The sequence below is a fragment of the Otolemur garnettii genome, unplaced genomic scaffold (assembly GCF_000181295.1).
Source record: "Otolemur garnettii isolate 467f Iridium unplaced genomic scaffold, OtoGar3 scaffold00040, whole genome shotgun sequence".
NCBI lineage: Eukaryota > Metazoa > Chordata > Mammalia > Primates > Galagidae > Otolemur > Otolemur garnettii.
In genome coordinates this window covers 62,567-73,072 of record NW_003852435.1, presented here as the reverse complement: position 1 = coordinate 73,072, position 10,506 = coordinate 62,567, and the positions used below count along the sequence as shown (strand labels likewise).

At 36.0% G+C, this 10,506-nt stretch overlaps 1 protein-coding gene and 1 pseudogene across 1 annotated transcript in view; one reads left to right on the top strand and one right to left on the bottom strand.

Moving 5' to 3' along the window:
* Nucleotides 1–10,506, bottom strand: part of LOC100961950 (von Willebrand factor A domain-containing protein 8) — a gene marked incomplete at its 5' end in the record, with an annotated part of 309,966 nt that overhangs the window by 261,542 nt on the left and 37,918 nt on the right. The window lies entirely within an intron of this gene.
* On the top strand, nt 3,544–4,330 carry LOC105887015 (annotated as a pseudogene).

Here is a 10,506-nt window from a genome sequence, read left to right as displayed (position 1 = left end):
ATAAGCAGTTCTCGATAATCACTTCTCAGTAATTATTTGTTATTATTACAGTTTAACATTATAAAATTAACAAAAATAATATAAAACTCATATTCTGGCGAAATAGCCACATGGCAGCTGAAAACCATATATTCCCTTCTTGTTCTCCTGCCTGTTAATGCATTCTTTTCAAAAATCGGGACTTTTTAAAAACACTGCAGGATGTGGGACAAATTGTTGAAAAGCAGGACTGTCCTGCCAAAAGCGGGACATCTGGTCACCCTATTACAGATGTGTAACTTCACCACTAACTTCACTAACCTTTGGCAAACTCCTCATCACATTTGCAGTTTTCAATGACTGTAAAATCATGAGGACCCTTAAAAGATTTCCCTAAGACACCTATTCAAAATTACTGTAAAGTACTTTTTTTTTTTTTTTTTGCAGTTTTTGGCCGGTGGGTGGGTTTGAACCCGCCACCTCTGGTATATGGGGCCAGGACCTTACGCCTTTGAGCCACAGGCGCCACCCCTATAAAGTACTTTTAAAACAAAAGTCCTGACTAATGAGTATGATTAAGCATAACAATGTGTTGTTACCAACAAAACTATAACTTAACTACATCTTATGTTTTGAGCTATTCCACAAAGAATATCCAAATTCGGAATTCCTTCCCTCTTCAAGATTATTAGACCATCAAGAATAGTAAAAGGAATACCTTTCACACTGGAGTTCCTTATATGGTAGGATTCCTTACTTTTGTTTTCTTCCTTGGGCTAATGGATTTGGCTTTATTATAAAGTTTATTTTTATACACATGCCCAAAGGCGTCCTCATGCGTTTTTATAAATATAATAAATACTTCATGATAACTAAATTTGTTAGGATAACACAAAAGATGGGTATTACTAAAAAAAAAAAAAAAACTGTTTCAATTAAATAAATGAAAGAGTCAAGTAAATACTTTAAAAGTAATACAGGGGCAAAAAAGACATAAATGTGGCAAATAGGTACATTTAAAAAATGGTCAATATCACTAATCATCAGGGAAATGGAAATCAGAGCCACAATTAAACACTGCTTCAACTCAGTTAGAATGGCTAATAGAAAAAAATACAAGATAAATGTTGGTGAGCATGGGGAGAAAAAGAAACCCTTGGACCTTGTTGCTGGAAACGTAAACAAGTATAGCCATTATAGAAAATAGTATGGAGGTTCCTCAAAAAATAAAAATGTAACTACCACATGACGCAACAATCCTACTCTTCAGGGTATGTACACCAAGGAAGCAGAATCAGCATCTCAAGAAGATATCTACATTTCCACATTCATTGCAGCATATTCATAACAGCCAAGGTACCTTATCAACATAAGTGTCCTCCAATAAATGAATTGAGAAAATACGTGAGACACAAAGGAATATTATTCAGCCTTAAAAAAGAAGGAAATCTCATCATTTGCAACAATATGAATAAAGCTGTAGGGCATAACATTAAATAAAATAAGCCAGGCATAGAAAGGCAAACTCTATATTATATTATATGTAGAATATAAAAAAGTCACACTCACAGAATCAGAGAGAATAATGGTTGCTGGGGTTTGGGGCTGGGAAAAATAAGGAGGTGGTGGTCAAGGGGTACAAAGCTTCAGTTAGGCAGAATGTATATGCTCTGGAGATCTAATGTACAGCATGGAGACTATAGTCAATAATATTGTATACTTCAAAATTGCTATGAGAATAGACCTTAAATATTCTCAAACACAAAAACAATATAACTAGGCAATGTGATGGATATGTTAATTATCTTTATTGTGCTAATCATTTTACAACATATACATATGTCAAAACACTGCATTGTATACTATAAATATATATAATTTTATTTTGTCAATTATAATTCATAAAGTTGTAAGTATAAAAAATAAATATCAACAAAATAACAAAAATGACTATCCGTATAAGCAAGTTGATTTTAAAAAATAATTTTAAAAATAATTCAGTATATAAAAGATTTTAATATCAAATAGTTTTTTTTAAGACGCAAATCTGGCTCTGTACCTGTAGCACAGTGGTTACAGTGCCAGCCACATACACCGAGGGTGGCGGGTTCAAACCCACCCAGGCCAGATAAACAATACTGACAACTGCAAAAAAAAAAAAAATAGCTGGGTGTTGTGGTGGGCACCTGCTACTTGGGAGGCTGAGGCAAGAAAATCACTTAAGCCCAAGAGTTTGAGGTTGCTGGGAGCTGTAATGCCAGGGCACTTTACCGAGAGCAACATAGTGAGACTCTGTCTCAAAAAATAAATAAATAAGCAAATTTAAAACTTATTGCCATTGAAAGGGCAAATTTAAACAATACAAGGCAGTTTCTTCAAAATAAACTTTATAATATACATTGTGCAGTTAAATTTTAGGCATACTTTGCATTTTTAGAATATGGAATACATCCATACCTAAAAGATTAAGTTAAACCACCAAATATATAACTTTGTGCTATGTCTTCCTATCATATAAACACTCAAGTTGTTCAATAGGTAAAAATACTATGAATATCCTTACTCTAAATTTTTGAGATTATTTCTCTGTCAAAAGGAGAGTTCAAGATACATTTTACAAGGTTTCAATTATAAAAACAATACTGTAAGGTGGTCTTCTAGCATTTGAAAACAACCATTAATTTTTGGAAACCCCTACATTCCCTTATTCCTTTATTCTATTGTGCTGTTTTAATAATAGTAAGTACCAAAATAGATCACACTGAAGAACTGTGATGGACACTAGCATTCTGAAGCAAATCCCGCTGATGGGAAAGAGAGCCTCCAAATCAACACCATAGTACTTGTAGGCCCTGAGCCTCAGTCTCTGCTGCTTCCTAAAATGCATAATTCAGCAGACAAGAAAATGGATTGAAAGTTAATAAACTAGGACCTGATGTTCACGTTTCACTAATTTGAGGTATAGACTCTAGCACTTAATCTCTCTCATCTTTAATTTTGAAAGCCAGAAAATTCTATTTTGCTGGCCTATTAGTGTTTATTTTTACTGGTATATTTTAGAGTAATTAGTAGGTTACATTTTGGTAAGTAACTGTGATGTACCTCAAAGAGGCTACAAAAAAAGACTATTAAATTACCACAAAACTTGTTTTGAAAAACATAAAAAATACGAAGAAAATTATAATTCCAGAACTGAAATACATCTATCTCAAAATACAGTCACCTGCCTTATCCAAGAACTTAATTAGTTCTCTACAACCAAGAATTTATCTAAATAATTCTACTGCTTTCTACATTTGAAAATACTACAAATGAATAAGTTCTTAATGTCTTAATGAGGAAGATTGCAACGTCTGAATAAGGAACCTATCTACTTAATAAGCATAAAAACAGGCCCAGGCAGCTCAGAGCCAGCACTGCAAGGATACCGTTGCTTTCAAACATGCTGCTCACTGGTACACCTCAGCTGGGAAAACTACCCTAGGCAAAGAACTTGCATCAAGGTCATGACTGAAATACATCAATGTGGGTGATTTAGCTAAAGAAGTCCAATGAAGGGATATTATGGAGTCTGCCAAGATGACTTCTCCCAAGAGCATGTCAAAAGATGCACAGATGACGGCAGACATCCCGAAGGACATGGGGATTAGAGAATATAAGCCAAGAGTTATAAATCAGATGTTGGAGTTTACCTTCTACTATGTGACCACAATTCTAGATGATGCAAAAATTTATTTAAGCCATGCTTTAAAAGCTACTGTGGATGAAGATGACACACAATTGGCAATCCAATGTTGCGGCTCGTTTCTGTAGGGGTAAGATTCTCACTGGAGGAATCCAATGTTGCACTGACCAGTCTTTTATCTCTCCTCTCCCAAGATATTTATCGTTAGATATTACAAGACAAAGAAACCAAATCCTTTTGCCATTGATCAAGCCACGTTCAGGTCCTAAAATGCCACCTGATATATACTCTTTAACAGCTCCAAACTATAGGCTTAAGTGTTTACAGAAAAAGGCATCTACTTCTGCAGGAATAATAACAGTTCCTCAGTTGTGTTGGTTCAGTTAGAACAGACCAAGTACTCCCACACTAGGCACACCAACCCCACAGCCAGGTCTGTTTCATTATGGTAGGGACTCCAATGTCCCTCACAGGGTTTACAGTACAGATGCTTGCTTCACAGTCCCCAGCCATAAAGACATCAATTCCTGCAATGTCAGCAGTTCAGAATATTGTGTTTACTCCATCATTGAGTCCAAAAACATTCTTATTACTACTAATATAGTGTCATCACAAAATACTGCCAATGAATCATCAAATGCATTGAAAAGAAAGAGTGAAGATGATGATGAATGGGGTGGGTGTGGTGGCTCACACCTGTAATCCCAGCACTCTGTGAGGACAAGGCAGGTGGATAGCTTGAGCTCAGGAGTTCGACACCACCCTAAGCAAAGCAAGACCCTTTCTCTACTAAAAATAAAAAAAAAAACTGAGCCAAAACTATTGCTTGAGCCAAAGAGCTTGAGGTTGCTGTCAGCTATGATGCTACAGCACTCTACTTAGGGTAGCAGGGCGAGATTCTGTCTCAAAACAAACAAACAAAAAGGTGATGATGAAGATGATGACGACAAGGACAGTGCTGATGGTGGCCATGTGGATGACTATGACAATTTGTAATCTAGCCTTGATATAGGTAACATGTGTATTTGGCCTTGAATCCATTGTACTGAAATTAAACATGTATGCTAGATATGTTCAAAAAACAAGCATAAATACAGAAGTCATTGTACTTAAAATATTTCAAGATTTCCCATTATCTCTAGGCTACTGTCTATTCAACTGAGTATGTTCTTCATGCCAAGACTATGTTATGGTCTAGACCACTGGTTCTCAATTCTGTTAAACTCAATATCCCCATTTATAAATTCAATATCCCCACTTTATAAACAATATTTTATAATGCTTACTTTATCACCACAAAGAAAATCAACAGAAAATAGTGTACCTAAAGAAACAATTGCAAATAAAAATTCAGCATAATGCCTAAACTTTAAAATATCTTATTAAAAAATAACACACACTTCAACAAACATACTGGCACATAATGGGCCCATATATTGTACCTAAACACAGAATCACTATGTTATCAGTCTATGAAAACTATAGATTGATAAAGGTATGCTGCATTTGTAATTCAAAAACTATGAATAGCTATGCTCTCGGTGATGTGATCTTCCAAAATGGTCAATGTGTCAAGCAGAGTAACATACCCCCACCTCAGACGTCTATGTCCTAATCCTCAGAGCTATGAATATAGGCTAAATCACTACATCACTAAAGGAGTTTTATAGATGTCATTAAATTAAGGAAATTGATATGAGGTTATTATCCTGGATTGCCCAGGGAGACCAAATCTTATAACATAAGTCCTCAAAATTAGAAGATTCTTCCCAGCTGTGGGCAAAGAGAAAAGACAGAGGATTCAGCGTGCTATTGCTAATACTCAAATGCCAGAGGCTATGTGCAAAGACTGGGGAAAGTCAGTCTAGATGCTAGAACAGGCCTGGGGATAAAGAAAAACTTTCTAACCATGATTTAAAACCTAGATGCAATAAAATAAAATATTAAATAGTAATTTTTTTGGGGGGGACAGAATTTCACTCTATTGCCTGGGTTAGAGAGCTGTGGTTTCTGTCTAGCACCTTACGGCAACCTCAAACCTCTAGGTTCAAGGGATCCTTCTGCTTCAGCCTCCTGAGTAGCCAGGACTTACAGGCACCCGCTAGAATGCCCAGCTAATTTTTCTATTTTTAGTAGAGACAGAGTCTCACTCCTACTCAAGCTGGTCTGAACTCCTGAGCTCAAGGGATCCTCCTGCCTCGGCCTCCCACAGTGCTAGGGTTACAGGCACCATGCCCAGCCGAAATATTAAATAGTAACAAATTCTACCAAAAGACTATTTTTTAAACTTTACAGGACAAAAGTAATAATGACAAACATGTCAAAGGACTACTGACAAACTGAGAGATATATACATAAATCTGTTATCTCATCTCTAATACAGTCAACCCTCTGAATCCATGGGTTCCACATTCATGAATTTCAAATTCAACCAACAACAGATCAAAAATGTTTGGAAAAAAGAAATACAAATAATTAAAGTCTATTGAACTGAGTATTGTAATAATATAATAATAGTAACAATACAATAATAAAATATAATACAAATTTTAAAATAAAGTATAAGAATAATTTACATAGCATTTACATTGTATTGGGTATTATAAGTAATCTGGAGATGATTTCAAGTATACAGAACGTGCATAGTTTATATGCAAATATTACACCAGTTTTATAAGGGACTCGAGCATCAATAGATTTCTGTATCTGAGAGAGTTCTGGAACCCATGCCCTGTGGATCACTGTATGTGCATATATTAAGAACTCAAAAATGAAATAAACGACCAAAAATATGATAGAAAAATGGGCGAAAGAAATGAATAATTTACAAACACATAAAAGTAGCCCTTAGAATGGAAAAAATTTTCTATTATAAATTATACCTCACTAAAGCTCTTATACAAAAAGTTTTAAAAAAAAAGATTTTCAATTCCTGTCCTATGAAATGCAAATTAATACCACCACTGTGAGATACCATTTTGAACTATCATATTGGCAAACATTAAAAATCTTGACAACTCTCTCTGTTGTCATGGTTGGTGGGAATGCCAACTGGTACAACTCTTACAGAAAAAAATTGACAATATCTAACAAATCACACTTACATTTACCTGTTGACCCAGCAATCCCAACGCTAGGAATTTATCCTGAAGATATACTTCTGATGTGAAAATACAAAGACACAAGATTATTCATTGCAACTTAAGTTTGTGATTATAAAATATTGGAAACAACCCAACTGTCCATATATAGAAAATTAGTGAAATATATTCTAGTACATCCATATGATGGAATAATATGCAGCTGTAAAAAAGAACAAAGACGATCTCTAAGAAAAAAAAAGACAACTACACCAACTGCCCTTAATGTACAATTTCTATTATGAAAAGGAGAGAGGGCATATAATTTGACAGCTTCATTTTTTCCACTAGACATTATGTGCCTATGAAGGTCACAGAGTTGGGCAGCGCATTATCCCTGTTCTCAAGGAGTTTACAGATGATGGGAGAAGTTGATTCCTGTTTCATTGATTCCAAGATACACACATTTTATATAAGAATAGTTCTGAAATCAGGGTCATCTCCCATTGAATCTTTTTGCAAGAATCTAGCAAAAGCTGCTGACCAGCTAGTTAGCAATCCCAGCACATATGTGTACTTGCTTTTGCTGGTCTGCATGTTTGTTTCTGTTTTAAAGGAACAACTATAATCCATTCTGATTTTAGTCAACAAATTATTCTTTCCCAGCTGCGAAAAGAATATGAGTTCTAGTTGTTGCCTAAAAACATTTCTGTCAACACCTTCTGTTAAAATCAAGAAAGTACCAGTATCAAAGCCAGCATAATGGCTGCCAGTCACTTGGAAGCAAATCCTGGTAACAGCAGAACACTCCATTCCTGACTAAGCATGGAAAGCACAGAGAGAGACCATTATGTGAAACAACATAAACACATAGTATAACTGCATCAAAAAGTACATTATAAGAGTTAGACCGTAAGGCAAAGAAGTTTTGAATATATTCCACCCATTTATTACATTGTGTATTTGTGCAAACACAGAGGCATAGGATCTAAATTAAGTCTAAAAGAGTTCTTTCAGAATAAAATAAAAATGCTAAGTGACAAAATCTTATGTCGTAATTTGAGTATGTTTTCTTAATAGCACAGTACATGAAATAAAGGTACATCTTCCAACTGATGGCATCTTGGAGTCAGAAGAACAAAGTAATTATTATGGTAAGAAAGACAAGTGCTATCAAAGAAGGCCATTAAGTGCTGCTAAACAAAGAGGAAGTACATAAAAATCAAATTGGGAATTTACAAAATTTCTAGCAAGCAGTAGCGCTGAGTTTTGAAGAGCAAGCAGACGAGCCCACAGGAGAGGGGTCTGCAGACGAGCCCACAGGAGAGGGGTCTGCAGGCAACATCAATAGCTCAAGAAAGCAAGGATGTGCTAGGCAGCAGGTCATGTCGGGGAACCACAAAGCATGCCTCACAGGTTAAGTTAAAAGGTAAATGTTAGTTGCACAGGTTTAATTTTGAAAAGGCCAGACATAAAAAAAAGAGTACTGGATATTAAACAAAAGGATTTGAATTTTAACTTACAAACTGAGATAAATGGTTAAAAGCAGAAGTTATGAAAGCAGAGGAAAAATTAGAATGAACAAAAATCAGTGTTGGAAGGGTGGATTGGGCAAAAGCCAAACTGGAAATGGGTGGAGAGCTTAGGAAGGTAGTTGTTAACATAGGTGAGAAAGGCTGAGCCTCAGGAATAAAGGTGACGTAGAAGAAACAGAGAACTACAGATATAAACACAAATAAAAATGGGATACGGTACTCAGCAATCAAAAGGAACAACTTGATACATGCAACAATATGGAGGTCTCTCTATTATGTAAGCCAGAAGAAAAAGTAGACACGGTATAATTCCATTAATGCGACGTTATGGAAAAGGGAAGACTTCACAGAGATAGAGAACTAGTCAGTGGTTGTCAAGGGACGGGTTGAGTGAACCACAAAAGAGAACAAGGGAATTGTTTGATTTGATAGAAATGTCCTACATCTTAATTGTGGTGCTGGCTTTACAACCAAATTTATTGGCAAAAAGGACTGAAATTTACCACATATGAATTATACCTCAGTAAATATGACCCAAAAGAAGCCCACCAAAAATGTGGTGAGACGGAACACAGTCCCAGTCCTTCGCTGATGTACTGCCTATGTCTGCTTTTCCACAACCACAGCAGAGCTGAGCAATTTAACAGCAACTGCACAGTCCACCAAGCTTAAAATATTTACTGTGTGGTCGTCTCTTACAGAGAAAGTTTGTCACCCTTCTTTGTTAGGTTCTGATTCAAAAATCTTAATTGTCCATTAAAAAAATGAAAAAAGAAGACAGTAACTGTATGTAAATAAATCCAGTCAAGAGAAAAGCCCCTAATCTCTATAAAATAATTTAAAGAGGTTTATTCTCAGCCAATGTATGTGACTGTGGGCCCAAGCCTGGGGCCGGGGCCCCATATGTAAGAAGTCTTGAGCAAGTGGTGCTGAGGTGGTTGAGTTACAGTTTGGTTTTATACATTTTAGGGAGGCAGGAATTGCAGATGAAATCATGAATCAACACACAGCAGGAATACATTGGTTTGGCCCCAAAAGGCAGGAAATCTCTAAGCTGGGGTGGTGGTAGGGTGGCATATAGGTTTTAAGTGGGTTAAAAATTTTTTTATTTATAATTGGTTACAAGTCACATACCAATTGTTTTCGCATGTTCCTGAACCCCCACCCTCAACTGGTTTGGGAAAAATAAAGTTTGGTTTAAAGGTTTAACATGTTCTAAGTTAAGATAAGGAAGTCTGTTCATCACAGACAGGCCACAATACAAGGAACTCAAATGATCTGTTAAGCAAATTGATTGCCTATTAGAGATTTAACCTTTGCCTTGCATGGCCTTAAGTCCAATTAATGATTTAGTATCTTACTGTCACAAGGAATATCTTTTAATATTAATACCAGTTAATTGTTTATCTCAACTCCAAAGGGGAGTAGGTATAAGGAAGCATATAGGACCTCCCTTCCCTTCATGACCAGGAATTAGGTTTTCTGAGGTACCCTTGGCCAAGAGGAGATCCATTCACTCAGCAGGGACCTTAGGATTTTATTTTAGTTCACACTCTGTTCACACTATTTGAAGTACAGAAATAAGTTGTTTACCATCCTGAATTAAGTCTCCAAATAAAAACAGTATTTGTTCAGTTCTCAATAACAGCCATGGATTTTTATTCCTTAGGTACATTCATAAACCTTCCCAGTATAATCATATCTCCCAATTCCATCTATGGTTTAAAATTCAGGAGTGTCCAACTTGAGGCCTCTAGATAGCATGTGGCCCAAGACAGCTATGAATCTGACCCAACACAAAATCAGAAATTTACTTCAAACATTATGAAACTGTTTTGATTTTTTGGTGGAACTCAATAGCACAGTTCTCCAGAGTGAACTTTATAGATGATAACATCATGCTGCAATGTTGTATAAAATATACACATGTACAAATAGCTCTTGCTCTTGTATTTGTGTGCATGCATGCCTTCAGTTCTATGTGCGGTGCAGCTTCCAGGATGTTTGTTGTCTTCCAAGTGCAGACAGTCAAATTTGATACCGTCAGACGTTACATGTGCTTGTGGTGACTTATTATCAGTAATATTTCAATCTACCACTTCAATGTTAGGTGTTTAATGTTATTTAGAAGTCAGGCAAGCATTCTTATGTGATGATTAAGAGTACTTCCATACCTTGGTAGGGCCTCACACATCACCCACCATGCTTTACAACTGGCCCTACACCA